Here is a 15,285-nt window from a genome sequence, read left to right as displayed (position 1 = left end):
CTCTATCCGGAGCTGGAGCGGGGGTGGCTAAGCAAAACTCACACAGCCGGGGCACTGGGGACCCCGGGCCGCGTCACCCGTGTGGCGGCCACGTCTGGCAGCGCGAGGCCCGGGGCCCAAGAAGAGCCAGACGCACTCTGCAAGTGTCTGAAGTTTCCCTCTGCGCACTTTGCTGGACTTAACTTTGCATTGCGAGGCGAAGCCCCGCAATTTAAGGTGCAAAAGAAACAGGGAGAGTCGGAACAGAGCAGCTGCCTTGAAATTGTTGGTGTAGGAGCTGTATGAGAGGAAAATACTGGACGCATCATTAGCTATCTTCCTTATGCTTCAGGGAATGGTTTATTTAACAGGCTTTGGGCTTTGATTACAAGCTGCCGTGAGGGATGCTGGGTTTGATCTGAGACATCATCAACATTTTAATCAACAAATATTGCTGGAGCAGACGCTTCTCAGCAGGCAGGGCTTCCATGTGAGGTTCTCGTGTGATCAGAGCAGGAGGAGTTGCTCAGATGAGCTAGCACTGGGCTTTGGAAATGCAAGCGAGAGGAACACCACCCTCTGAATTGGACCCGGGTAGGTACCAGCGAGCAGCTGGCGTCGTGTCACTAGTGAACACTGGATTCTGAACCAGCAGATCCAAGGGGAGGAGACAAGCAGCCCTGTGATCCACACCTCCCTGGACTGTCTGAAAGTCGGCAGCTCCCTGGGGGAGCCAGTGGGCTTCCTCGTTTAAGCCAACACCCTGCCTCGGAGGGAGCTGTGGTCATCCTAAGAGCCCCTTGAGGTTGTAGAATTCTGGAGAGAGGAGAGGAAATTATCTAGAGACATTACCCCCCGGGGCCACCTACAGTACCTGCATCTAGGGAAGCTAGGTGGTGGGTAGAGAAAGGGTGAGCTGGTGGATCCAGGCTCAGTCCCAGTGCTGGACTGAGCTGTGCTAGAACATGAGGCAAGAGGAGAAGATCAAGAATACTGAACCTATCTTCTTTCTCTTTATGATATTTTGCACATCGTGGATTTTTAAAAAATTACTTTTGATGTTTTAACATTGCATTAGAACATCCATCTTTCTGAGTTTTGGACAACTCCTTAATTTTGTAATTCCAGTGAGCGTCTCACCCTCAATCTAGACTGCTCTGTAAGTCAAACTTCTAGATCTCTTCAGGCAGCCCTTCCCTCTTTTATAGAATACTGGAAGCACACAGCCCGGGCTGTGGCACAGCTGGCCCACAACAGCTGGCCACTTGCTGGAGAGGCATAGGGCATCCTAAAGGGTGTTTTTCCTGTTTGTGTTACCATTCAGCTTGGGCATCTTGGATTTGTCAACAACTATTGCTCAGTCTCAGTTTGCTGTTCAGGGAAATGGGAGTCTTGATGGTGCTGTGAGCTGGGTGTGGTGGCATACTAGGGAGGCTGTGGCAGGAGGATGTCTGTGAGTTTAAGGCCAGCCTGGGCTAACATAGTGAGTTCAAGACCAGCCTGAACAACACTGTCTCAAAGAAATTAAAAAAGGTAGTGCTGCAGTCTGAAAGTTTATATTCCCCTAAATTCTAATGTTGAAAAACTCTAACCTCCAAGGTGACCGTATTGTGAGACAGGGTCTTGGGAGGTGTTGAGACCAGAGGGATCAGTGCCTTTGTGAATGGGATCAGCGCTGTTATGGAAAAGCCCTGAGCGAACATCTCTGCTCCTTTTTCTATACTAGGACACTGTACAGAGGTGTTAAGCCCTGCCTAGACACCACAAGTGCTGGTGTGTGGATCTCAAGGCTCCTATGTCACAGAAGTGTGAGCAGTAAGTTTCTGCTGTCCACAAGTTACTTAGTTTATAGTGTTTTGTCATAGCATCCCGAATGGGCCAAGACTGTCAGCCAGCTCTCAGCTTAAACGAGAGTCCTTGTGTAAAAAGGCGCCAGGTGCCCCTGGAGCGTAGGTTTTCGGTGGTGGCCAAGTGGGCCTGCATATGACTTGAGCTTGCAACTGCTTGCTCATTCTCTGGAGGGTGGCCCAGGTACACACTCTTATAAATACTCCTCATGTTGCATGTAGATCCTTCAGAAACGTTGGGGTCAGAGTAAAGAGGCTTCTTGACCAGGATTTATCATGGAAGCACACAGAGGTTTTAACATGTGCCTAATTTTGCTTCCCCACACAGAGCCTGGGTTCCGTTTGTGCTGTGCATGGTCCCTGCTCATGATGCTGTTTCTCTGGAGCCTAACTCAGTGGTATTTGAGTCACTATTCAGATCCAGCAGCTTGGGCTCCCAGAGTCAGATGACCTCTCCTGGTTACCCCTCTTGGGGGCTCCTTCTTGCTGCAGGTTTTCTCTGGGCACCAGGAGATGTAAGGAGGGGTGGCCTCTTGCTGGTTGTCTGGTCTTGCTGTCCCCCAGTGGGCCCCGCTGAGCCTCCTTCTTAGGTTTCCACTGCCCGTTGTCCTGCCAGGTGTTGCTAGGGTAACACACAGCAGGGCACCGGTCCTGCATTGGCCCTCAGGCCCCACCCTCTGGGGTCTCTTCAGGGTCCCTACTGGGCACTAGGCACCTACAAGTGTGACAGAGTGGGCCACAGTAGATTGCCAATTCTGTCAGGTGGAACCAGTGTTGCCTTCAGGAAGCAGAACCCTCCCACACTTTCCACCCCACCCCAAGCCTCTCAGGGGTTTTATTCTCTCCCCAACTTTTCCTCCAGGTTGGGTACAAGGTGGTGGGGGCCCAGTCCCTCCAGGTTCCTCTCCCCCCACAACTAGAAGGACTTTTCCCTGCCTGTGAAGCAGGAATATTTCTTAGGTTGTATCTTCTGTCCTTGAAATGTTACAGCTTAGAGTAGAGCAATAGGCTCAAACTTCAGGGCTTTGCTTTTGGAATGCAAAAGAATTTAAAATATTTTTAAATAAAAGGAAGAAACTTCTGTCATTCTATGGAACAGTAGGGTTCTATAGTTAATAATTTATTGTGTATTTCAAAACAGCCACAAAAAGATTTTGAATGTTCCCAGCAGAAAGAAATGAATGCTGGAGGTGGTAGATTATATGCTAACTACCCCGATTTGATCATTACACATTGTATACATGTATGAAAATAATCCCATCGTGCCCTATAATTATGTGTCAATTAAAATAATTTTTAAATGTATTTTTGTATTACCCACTTCCCTCCCCAACTCTTCTGTCCCTGAATTAACCTGGCAAAGGTAGGAAGGAGGTAGGAAGGTCCCTCCTTTCACCCACCCCCATGTTTCTGCTCAGGGTCACCAAGGTTATGTGCAGGAGACTTTTTAGTTCTCAAAAAAGTGGAAAAGGTTGTAGGATCTGCTGCCCCAAATTGGGGCTTGGAGGAACCTGTCACAGAGCCTCTTGGAAGCATTGGTGGAGGGAGGAGAAAAGAGTCGCTTTCTACTTGGACCCTGCTGACTGAGCCCAGGCTGGTGTACCAGGTCCCTGTGGATTGATGTCTTCTTCCAACCATCGTCCCTGTTTCTGCCTGCTGTGTCTTCCTTGTCAGAAAGCCCCACTCTGCTTGGCATTTGCTGTGTGCAAAGGAGAAGATGGGAGAAGCCCAAGTCATGGCCACTGCTTCTGAGTGCTGAGGAGTCATCTGAGACTCGGTGAGCACTTGGGAAGCCTGAAGCTGTGTGCCTGAGTCCTAGGTCTTATTCATGCCCCAGGTTGGGTTTGCAGGTGGAGTGAGTGGCCAGGGGCACTACTTGGAGCAAGTGGAACTTAAGTGATGTAGACTCGACCACCTGGAATGTGAGATGACTGAGAACTGCCCAGGAGATGAAGCCAGGAAGTGCAGGGGCAGCCCTTGGGTCACCTGTGGGTCACCTCTGGCCAGGGATGCACTCACCTCTTTCCATGTCAAGATACCTCAAAACCTTACACAGTCATTGTCACCTGTGGTCTAAAAACAAGAAGAGTCAGCATTCTAACCACCTTCCATTTTCCCAGAAGGGAATGGAGATCAGGTGAATTCTGACATGCATCCTGTTATTCTTAGATCTCTGCATCCAGAAATTAAACTTCTAGATTAAAGCATCCATAGGACAAACTTATTTGTGATTGGGAGAAATTATCCCACAGTCTTTTGTGTGTCTTTTCACACACGCTCACCCATCGTCCTGAGCTCGGTGGACAGTGAATGAGAGATACCACATTGATGCTACAAACTTAGCCAGGAATTGACAGGAAATAATGACACATCACCTGGCACCTCCTTACCTGTGCTAGCCACCAAGCTTGTATGGACTCAGATGACATTTCTGAAGAGTCTTCTGCAAGAGAAGGGCTCTCAGATATTTTTCTTATGATTAAGGTATCTGTAAAACTATTAAATATTCTGGAAGGCGAAGGATAGAGAGTTATATTTGTTCAGGCTTTTGCCTAGCTCTAGTATGTGGGACTGTTTTTTAAATTTATGAAGTTGAAGAACTTCCAGAAAGATTTGCTCACACCTCTGAGGTCCATGCACCACTCTCTGTGGTTTCTGCCCTTCATTTCTCAGGTGTGTGAGAGGCCCTAGAGCCATTAGCTGTGGTATGTGCAGGTCCAAAGAAACTAATCTAAAAAGACACCCTGCAGCTGGGGTGTGGGACTGGTGGCAGGCTCTTGCTGTCCTAAAATAGATGGCCCAGCTGAGGGGCCCAGTGGTACTCTGGTTTCTTCCCTGCTACTGAGAGGTCCTGAGACCTTGGAGAACAGTGTTGGTGGTGTGTACATGTCTACGTGACCACAGACAATACTTCCTAAATTATGTGTAGCTATTCCTCTTTCATTATCTTTCTGATAAGAAGGCAAAAGGACATTTATTATAATTTGTATTTGACCCAGCCATCCCTCTGCTGGGTATCTTTCCAAAAGAATGAAAAGAATCATATCACAGTGTTATATACGCACCCATGTTTATAGCTGCACAGTTTGTAATAGCTAAAACTTGGAAATAGCCCATTTGCCCATCAGTTGGAAACTGGATAAAGAAGATGTGGTTTTTCATTTAAAATGGAATACTACTCCACCATAAAGAATGAGAAAGTAGATTCATTCATAGGAAAATGGATACATATTGAGGATATACTCCTAAGTGAAATAAATAAGTCACACATGTGTAAATACCGAATAGTTTCTCTGGTGTGAATAAACTGTAATAGTACATAAGATCCTAATGAGATAATTGACCATGTGAAATAGGAAGAAAAGGGATAAAGGTGTAGGGAAAGTGGGAAGGATAGGGGAAAGGTAATAAGGGAAAAGAAAAAAATAAGAGAAAATGAAAATAAAGTGTTTGTAAATGGGGAGGGGAGGAGGGGATGAAGGGAGGGCAGGGACAAGGGGAAAAAATGAGAACAAAGACCTTTCATGTAAAGGTACAAGATCCCAATAATGAATATAACTGTACTGTATACCTAAAATGTACCAGTAAACTCAATGAGGAAAAAATAAATAAAAGTTACCCCCCCAAAAATAATAATAATTCCTATTTAAGAGCCTTTAGGAAAGTACCCTAAATGTCCTTCAGCATTTGAGACCCAATGATATTTAAGGCATATTTGAGATAAAGCTATACTGTAAGTGCTTGTCAGTGGAGATGGCACTAGAGGATGTCACTTAGGAAAAGACCTCAGTGCAATGACCTCACATACAGTGAGAAGCAAGGGGACAGGATGAGGTAGGCTAAGGCAGGCAGGACAGGATGCAGCTGGGTGGGAAACTGGCAGCTTCTGCACCTTGGGGTACATAACATTCCCATGCTCCACCTTTCTCTGCAGCAGCATCACCCTCTACTAAAATGTGGGTCCATCCCGACTCCTGGGGCATAGGTGGAAGGCATCCTGGGGCAAGAACACACTTTCGTTCTGTTGGAGGACATGGGGACGGTTCTTCCTTGCCACACCTGTGGCTCACCTATAAGCCTCATGGACCACAGAGTCAGAACAGGTGTCACCAATGAGTGATTTAACTGTGACAAGAGATTTGGTCCCTGCTGTATATTTAGCCTCATGCATGTGAATATTGAGTACCTCCTCTATATTTAGCATTTCATGAATATTTGCTGCCTGGCTCTGTTGGGTATAGTTAGTGCCTCCTGAATATTAAGAATGTCTTGGCCTTCCCATCCTTTCCTGTCTCTCTTTAATACATCGCACTCTACTTAGTATTTATTTGCCTGTACTTAACATTATCTTATGAGATTCATCTATTGTACTTGCTGTCTTTTCCTCTGAGTTGAATTTCTTAACAAGATCACAAGTGCACATTAAAAAATGACACTCAGTAAGTCTCTTAAAATCTGTGTCCAGATTGGGAATATGTTTGCGAAGCTCAGCACTGGCTAGCTGAGCTCCCTGTTTCTCTACAGTTGATGTGGGAAAGACACCTGCCCCACAGTACCCTCTCCATCCATAATGCACCTGCTACTCCAGCCTGGGTTTGTACCCAGCTCCTCATTCTGAGGTTCTGCACCTTAATTATTTGCTATTTTTGTCTCCATGAAGTAGCACCAAGAACTTTTTGTGTGAGTCCTTCCTGTGTGGAAGATTTGGGACTTAGGAGCTACATTGCTCATCGCAGTGGAGGCAACAGGGAGAAGCCCTGGTGCTCACGGGTGTGTGTGACTCTCCCTCTGAATCCACAGAGCTGGGGATTCACTCCCTGCAACCCAGGATCATTTCTGTAGAAACTGAACTCTGAGAAGTTTTGGGTAATTTCTGGGCATCAGCTGCCCACGCAATTGGGAATAGATTCCTTTAATCCTTAGGTGTTCACCTTCTGGCCTGCCCTCAGGGTGAAAATGGGCCTTAGTCTGCAAACACAGGTTGGGAGGGTCTGAGTCACTATTTGGCAAAGCTTGACTAGTGTTCCCTTGTTTTCTTCATGGCATTCATGAGCAAAGAGGTGTCTGCTAAGTGAGGCTTATCTGGTACATTCTTTTTATTTTTTTGGAGGTAAGGTCTTGCTGTGTGGCTCAGGCTGGCCTGGAACTCACTGTGTAGTCCAGGCTGGGCTCAAACTCAGAGTGATCCTCCTGCTTCAGCCTCCTGAGTACTGAGATTATAGGTGTGCACCACCATGCCTGGCTTTATCTGACACCACATTTTGCGATACAGATGATGACCAAGAGCATTTTATGGGGCCCTTAATGGAGGGAATCTGTGCGGGCCCAGCGGACTCTGCACACAGCAGTCCTGTGCATCAGCTGGGCTCTGATCAGACTTGTGCTGTGGCTCACTTTTGCCAGGCTGCTTGCTGGCTGCTCCTTCCAGTGGCACAAGGCCAAGTGTCTGCAGAACAGACGCTGTCCACCATCAGACCCAGGGGAAGGACATCAGCGGATGTCCTGATACCATTTGGAGACATAGCCTTCCAAACATGTATCTGCGCTTTACTGAGTATACATGTGTTCACATGTGCACTAAAGTACATACAGCGCCCCCCACCATGAGTTCTATATCTGGTAATTCAACCAACCACAAATAAAAACTATTTGTACTGAACATGTACAGACTTTTTTCTCTGGTCATAATTCCCTAAACAATGCAGTATAGCAACTATTTACATGCTGTTAGGGGTTAGAAGTAAACTAGAGATGATTTAAAGTATACAGGATGTGCATAGGTTCTATCCATTGTGGATGAGACAGTGAGCATCTGTCAATTTGAGTATCTTTGAGGGACCTTGGAATCCATCCCATGCAGATAATGAAGGATGAATGTATTTACTAAAAAGAAGCAATGCCCATACTGTTTTGTGGGCTGCCTTTTAAAGATTAATAGTGGGTGGTGAGTCTCTTTTCCACTTCCTGGACTATTAGCTGCCCCTCCTCCGCTCTCCTAGCTGGAAGAAGTCCATTGTACTGACAGATCTCTGTGTCTGCACCCAAGCCCTCTCAGCCTTTTGCCACTTAGTAACAGCACAACAGTGAATGTCCTTGTCTGTACTTTTTACATGTGGGTTTCTTCCCCATATTGTCTCCAAAGTAGACCTCTTGTGTGTGTATATATATATATATACAGGGTTTTCCTTCTATACGTCCAGCCAAAAAATCATTCTTTTTCAAACCCTTAAAATGAATTTCTGCTAAGACTTCACACATCTTGATCAAGAGCATCTGTGTTATTCAGGATCCACTCTAATTAATCTAAGCAGAAGACAATTGAAGACAAGAAGTTCAGGGCTGATAGAACTGTTGAAAGCTCTGCTCTTGGCCAGTCATGCAGGAGGGACCACAGGGCCGGCCTGCTAGGGAGCCTTTGCCATTCACATCTGCCCCATGGGGGTCCCATGTGCCTCTCAGAGTCCACAGGCTGAGGGTAAGGGTCTATCTGCCACCACCTATTGGAAAACCAGATGCCAAATGTGTCCCCCTCCCCCAGCCACGCCCTGCTTGCTCTTGAAGGAACAAGGTTCAGCAGACTGACCTGTGTTACGAGCCAGGTGTTTGGAGGTCGGACCCTGCGAGTCCTGCTCCAGCATGAGGGAGAGCAGGTTTTCAGGGGAAGGTCTGGCTCTTTTCCCTGGATGTGGGAGAGCCCTCTGCTCCCTTTGCCTCTCTCTCTGCAGGGTGTTAATGCTGAGCAGCACCCCATGACCAGGCGTGGGTGGGAAGCAGGAGTTAGTGCACCACTAAGTTAATAGCCAATTTTTTCTCATGAGTCATAATTGATCAGCAGTCAGTTTACGAACAGTATTTCTCTTTACCTCTTCAAACAGGCTTTTGTGTGCAATTACTGTGAATTCAGGTGTCTGTGTAGTTCCCAGCTGCCCCCTGAGTGCATTATTGTGTTTTCTGTTGTTCGGGGAAAGCGATGTAATGGAAGGCATCCAGGAGGGACGGGGGTGTGTGGGAGACAGTGGGGGTGCTGCCCTGGGCCCCACTATTTAACACCATTTGGTGATTCCCTACCTTGCAGGCCTGGAGGGGAATGGTGGAAGAGGCTGTCCCCCTTCCTCCTTTCTTTCTGTCCTTCCTTTTCTTTCCTTTCTCCTTCCTTCCTTTTCTTCCTACTTTCCTTCTTTCCCTCTTCCTTTCTCCTTCCAGGCCTGGAGTCAGAACTCAGGCCCTGCAGCTGCTGGGCAAGCTTTCTGCCACTGAGCCGCAGCCCCAGCTCTGTTTCTATGGCACGTTCTCTTAAGGCATTTAAAGTAGGATTTGATTTATATGCCTAACAGCTATTTTTCTTTAATTTTTGGAGGTATACACTGGTGGCGTATTATGAAGTAAACTGTAGTAATTATTTTACCCAGCAGTGGTTGCTTTTCTTTCAATTTTAGCTGCATAAAATGAGATTCTGTGGGGGTTGCAACATAAATACTGGATAATCCAGGCCTCCGTCTAGTGCCCAATCCCACACCCCAATTTTGTGCTTTAATATAATGAAGTGGGAGCATGCTTGCAACGAGAAGAGTCTCATTCCAGCTTTGAGAGTCAATGATATTTACCACGTGTTGGGCATTGCTCATCATTTTGAATAATCTCACCTTCATTATTTTGATTAAATCTTGCAGTTACTTTGTGTGTTTAGAAATAAGGAAACTGAGGCTCAGAGCTTTGCCAGGGCTGCTCAGCTGGTGAGCAGTGGCGCTGTTGGAGCCTCTGCTTCCCTGCTTGTGTCACGGGTGTCACATGTTCCCTGGTTGCCTGTATGGAGTGTGGCTGGCTATTACTGCTGTGACCATGGAGCTGATGCACATGGGGATCAGGATTACTTTAACCCACCCTGGTTTGTCTCCACTTTACAGAGAAGCAAACAGGCAAAGAGAGGTCACGGACTTGCCCAAGTGACCATTGCATAGGAGAGTGGGAATTTGGACCCGGGGTCCTCCCTAGGCACCTAGTTTGTGACTGTTTTGAGCACCCCACTTGGCAGTGCCCAGCTGGGAAGCATGCTCTTCAGCCTGGCCAGGGCTTTGCTTCATGAGGGCACAAAGTTGTTGGACAGATTCCTCCTTGGGAGTGTGCAGGGGTGGGATCCAGGCCTAGGTATGGCAGGGGCTCCCTGTGAAGTCTAACTAGGAGTAAACCCCCAGGCTGGAGTCACAGCCAAGATCCTCCTCCTCCTCCACCCCAGCGGTGGCTTTGGCAGGAGAAGGGTCATGCTGATGTTCTGGCAGCCTTGAGTGACCCTGTGGGGGCCACTCTCCTTCCACTCTTCTGCTTTATTACAGCAAGCACAGGCCGTGTTTGTGTGGAAATGGCAGATGGGTTATAACCAGTGTCCAAGTGTGCATCGGAAACATTTTTACGACAATTAGGTCGAATTCTCCCCTGCCTTTGTTGTTGCTATTGAACAACTTAGTTAAGACAGAGAATGAGTTGTGGCCAGATAGACATGCCAGATTTGGTCTGTATGGTGGGAGGAGAGGGTGCCAGGTTGTGCCTTGTGTGGTGCAGGAGAACATGCTGATGGCCTCTCTTCCTTCTGGCTCTTCTTACAGTGTAGCCTGGGTGTTAAGCGTGACTCCCATTCTCCAGCTGAGGGGCTTTCAGTCAGTGTCCTCACGTGAAGAGTGGCACGGGAATGGTGCCATCTCACTGGGTTGTCCTCTGGATCTGCTGGGTACTAGTGCCCGTAAAGTGCTTAGCATAGTTCCAGGCCCAGAGTGAGCACATGCACTCATTCATTGTCTGCTGCTATAACTATACACCTGAGGCCAGGAACTTTATCAAGAAAAGAGGTTTATTTAGTTCACGGTTCTGGATGTTCCCAGCACCTGCATCTGCTTAGCTCTGGTAAGGGCCTCTTCATCACAGTTTGGCAGAGGACATCATGGTAGTAGGAACATGTACAAAAGGGAGAGATCACATGGTGAGACAGGTAATGGGAGAGATTCAGGGGCCAGGCTGAATATGACCTTATAAGTTGGCTGAGCATGTTCTGGAACTTAAAGGAGTATATTATAAAGTGTGATCAAAATACACAGTGAATGCTTAAATTTTAAAAATTTGTTACAGTTAGATAAATTCCCATTGATGCCCCTCAGAGCACTTCCCTGTGCATATCCTGTTCTTGCTACTTTCAGAAGCAGTTCTGAGAAGTCCTCTTTCATGAAGTTCTTTGTGAGGTATGCTAAAAAATATGGTGCATGCTGCTGCTTCTGAGAGTCATCCAGTGGAAAAGTAGACGACGCAATGGTGTGTCCTCCTTATTCACTGGATCCGACCCCTTGACTTCTAACTCTTCTCCAGAGTCACTGTGAAAGGTCAGGACATCAGGGCAGCCACAACACAACTAGAGACACTCATGACAGAGCACTTCCGGAGCGGCTTCAGAAAGTGGCAACAACAATGGGATAAGAGTATTTGAAGAGATGGGGAGAGTTTTAAGGGGAATTAACAGCAATGTGTCTTTTACTGTCATAAAATTTTTAAATTGAAACATTCACAGTATTTTTGATCACACCACATGTGTCCTTATGTATTACTTCTCTAATCAGAAATTGCAATGATTATCCCTGTGTCAAGGTGAAGAAACTGAAGGTGAGGAAGGTGCAAGTGGCCTGCCTGGCCCTAGCTGTGGACACCTATGTGAGGCTGAGAGAGAAGTGGGTGGCTGAAGGCACTGAGGGGTTAGGCTGTGCTGAAGTCCAAGGCTGGTGGTGGCAGCCAGGGCCTGCTGATCAGCTCCTAGCTTGCACTAGGTCAATGGTGGCAATGCCACAAGGGTGGCTGCATCCTAAGTCTGGCTCCCTCCTCCGTCCCAAGTGAACTGCTCACCATGTGTCAGCATGAGTAACTCAAGGAGCAGATATTTCCCAAACATCATCTGTTCTTGTTTCTTCCCAATTCCTAAATAAATGCTTCTGTTGTTAGAGCATATTGGTATTACAGCAGCTCTTTGCTTTTCTGATGAACATAAGTACAGCTTTTGGTACAGAGTTGTAGTTTGGGGTCCTTATTGTCAGCCATACTGAATTCTTGTCAAGGATGTATTTATTAGTTCTCTCTCACTGTAAGACATACTTTAGATAACCAACTTATAAAGAGAGAAGGTTTATTTCAGCTCACCACTTTGGGGGTTCCAATTCATGACCAATTGACCCACTGCTATTAGAGACCTCTGATGGAGGTGCTGGATGGCCAGGGTGGGGATCAAGTGGCTAACAAACAGGTCACTTCCTGGCCAGGAAGCAAAGGGAGCAAGGAGGGCTGGAGTCCTATGTTCTCCTTGCAGGGGCATGCCTCCAGTGACCTGAAGACCTCCCACTGGGCTCCACCTCTTAAAGGTCCCACAACCTCTCCAGAAATCCTCCCCGGCAATCAGCCTTTAACACTTGGGCCCTGGGTGGACACATATCCAAACCACAGAAAAGATCATTGTCCAGGATGGCCTGCCAGAGACTGACGATTCTTCTCTAGCATCAGGGTTCCTGGTTTTTCTAAGTATGCAGCATTGAATATTGGAGGAACCTTTACGTGACAATAACTGCATCTTCATAATCCATCAGTGGGAAAGTAGCTATCCCAAGAAAGATTGAAATTTGAGGCTTGCCTAGGTGACATTGTGCTTTATGAATTGCCTCAACATCTGCACTTAGTTGAGAAACAACCTGTTTATAAATGTGACAGAATATTGATCCCATTTTGTTTTGTTGGGGTCTTTTTGTTGTTTGTTTGTTTGTTTTGTACTGGGGATCAAACTTGGGTCCTTGCACTTGCAAGGCAGGCAGCAGAACCACTGAGCTAAATCCCCAGCCCGATCCCATTTTGAGATAGTGCTTTTACATCCAGGGTTCACATGTCAAAATCTAAAGATGGGTGTTTGGAGATTTCATACTTGTAGCCTCCCAGAGACAGATGTGACAGGCTGCCAGCCCTCCTGTGGTTTGCTTTTCCTCCTGGCAATTTAGCTTGCAGTTCCTGTTGGTGGCACCAGGGATCCTGGGGTCACTAAGCTTCTGCCATTGCCATTGATGCTGCCTCCCAGCTATTGGATCAAGTGGAATTTTCTGTTTCTAAATATTTTCTCTTTAGAACAAAAAATTTTTATTTTAACACATGAAATTACCAGAATATAGTCTCAAAGGAGTAACTAAACATGAACTCAATTTTAAAAGATGTAGCAGGCTAAGATAACAACTACATGCCAATGATTACTTACCACTCAGCTGAATTTAAGTCTGAATTTCGGACATTAATACATTCTTGCCAGCTTGAACCATTGGTGGTATATGTGTGATTGTTCCATCAGGTGGCTTATACCATTGGTGATAACAAATGGATCTAGTCACTTATCAGTCTTTTTACTAATAACATTAGTGAAAAGCTGCCCAATGGGACAGCCATTACCAGTAGTGGTTCAAGCTGCCTGGCAGTGAGACATACAAATTATGCCCTATAGTGAACATGTTAGGAACAGTCCTAACAATCCCAAGCATCAACCAGGGCCTGACTTCAAAGGGGTTGAAGTGTCATAGCCTTGTAGAACTTTAGTGTTAGAAATAGACAGGTTGTCTTGACCAGTCAGGCACCTTGGGCTGTGGGAGGTAGTGAACCTTTAAGGGATGGGGCCTATTGGGAGATTTTAGGTCATTAGGGGTTGTACCCTTGCAGGGGTTTGTGGGACCCCAGCCCCTTCCTCTTCCTCTCTTTCCAATGGGCTATGGAGTAATGAGGCTTCCTCTGCCAATCACTCGCACCAAAACGTACTGTATCACTATGGTCCAGAGCAATGGGGCCAATCATAGATGGACTAGCTTCCAAAACTGGAAGCCAAAATAAACCTTTCTTATTTTTGAGTTGATTTGCCTCATTTATTTCTTACAGTAATGGAAAGCTGACTGACACAGTTCCTTTGAGCAAATCTCTCAATTTGTATAGAAGGTCAACTGTTAAAAGCTTGCTTTTCTTCATCCTATCCAGTGTCCTTCAGTACATGGCTCTCGAGGGCCCCAAAGAGTGCACAGTGTAACAGTAGCTGTGGTTCTGTCACCTACATATGGTGAGATATCAGGTGAAGGCAGCTGAGTCCCCTGGTGCAGGGTAGGTGGGGTCTAGGGCTTTTGAGGAGGGTCCTTCCGTGGGGAGTGTCCAGGGGGCTTTTGGGACTTGTAGTGGGGCAGTGCTGGCTGAGGCACAGTGCTGGGTGCCCACCATGATTTTAGGGCCACATAAAAGGATTTGAGCTTCTTTTCAAGTCAGAAGGAAAACATGGCCTTTAGATCAAATAAAATGTTTTCCTATATAACAAGAATGTTTGTCTCTATACCAATAAAATAGTAAAATATGCTGTTATTATATTTTTTAATGGAGAAATGGGCACCTGAAGGCAAAAGTGCATGAGGCCCAAGAAAGTCATGCCACCTGGGTAGGCATGTAAGAGGGAACTGCCTGGCTGTTGCAGAGGCTGGACTGACCCAGCCAGTGGGCTGAGTCGGTTTCTTCACTTACTGATGCCTGTTGTAGAGGGGACAGGAGGGAACCTAGACCCTCACCTCAGCTAGACCTGCTCATCAGGTGTAGCAGACACATTATTTTTGCAGGCCCAGGGCCAGGTGCTAGCCTTGGGTGCCCCCAACTTAGGGATCCCCAAGAAATGAATACATGGGAATTTTAGCACCTTTAGAATTTTCACTAAGCCAAAAAAGGATGTGTTTCTGAAATACCATATGGAATATGTTGGTCCCAGTCCCAGCCTGATCCTTTAGGGATGACTCCCATCTCTGACTGTGCATCCTCCTCATGGGTGTGCTGGGGCTTTGTGTGATGTATGTCGGGGTGCCTGGCCTCTGAGCACCAGCTCAGAAAGCCTGCCTTCTCCTTTGCCCATTGGGTGGGGCTGTCTGGGCCAAACAGGCTTTGCAGGTGACTGCTGAGCAGCTGCATTGGAAAAGCTCAGCCTTCCCCCTTGGGCAGACTTGATTTCCAAGAACAGGGCTCCCACTTTTCCTTGGGAGGTAGGAGCCAGAGACCATGTAGGGGACATTCTAGGTGTGAGACTGGCTGGGGTGGCATACACCCCCATCCCTTGGCTGGGCAGGAACACAGATGCACCTTTGTCCTTGGCTCCTGTCTTCTGGATTCTTTCTTCCTTTTGGCTCATGGAACCAGTGAGGAGGGGCTTCTCTGTGGCCAGGGTGCATGTTGCTAGTTTTCCTGATCCAATTCCTTAGCAGGTGCTGGCTGCAGCCAAGTGCACAGGGCTGTGACTGGAGGCAGATGTCTGAGGGGAGCTTTGCTGTCCCAGCATCACTGCATGGGGACACATGCATAGCTCTCTTCATTCAGTGGGTCGAATCTGTGTTGCTGTATGAGATGAGGGCCCAGCAGGGATTCTGGGATTCAGATTTGTGGAGGG

The sequence above is a fragment of the Fukomys damarensis genome, unplaced genomic scaffold (genome assembly GCF_012274545.1).
Source record: "Fukomys damarensis isolate Sample0158 unplaced genomic scaffold, DMR_v1.0_HiC HiC_scaffold_9, whole genome shotgun sequence".
In the NCBI taxonomy this organism is placed as follows: domain Eukaryota; kingdom Metazoa; phylum Chordata; class Mammalia; order Rodentia; family Bathyergidae; genus Fukomys; species Fukomys damarensis.
The sequence above is the reverse complement of the archived record's forward strand: the minus strand, read 5'-3'. Positions refer to the sequence as shown.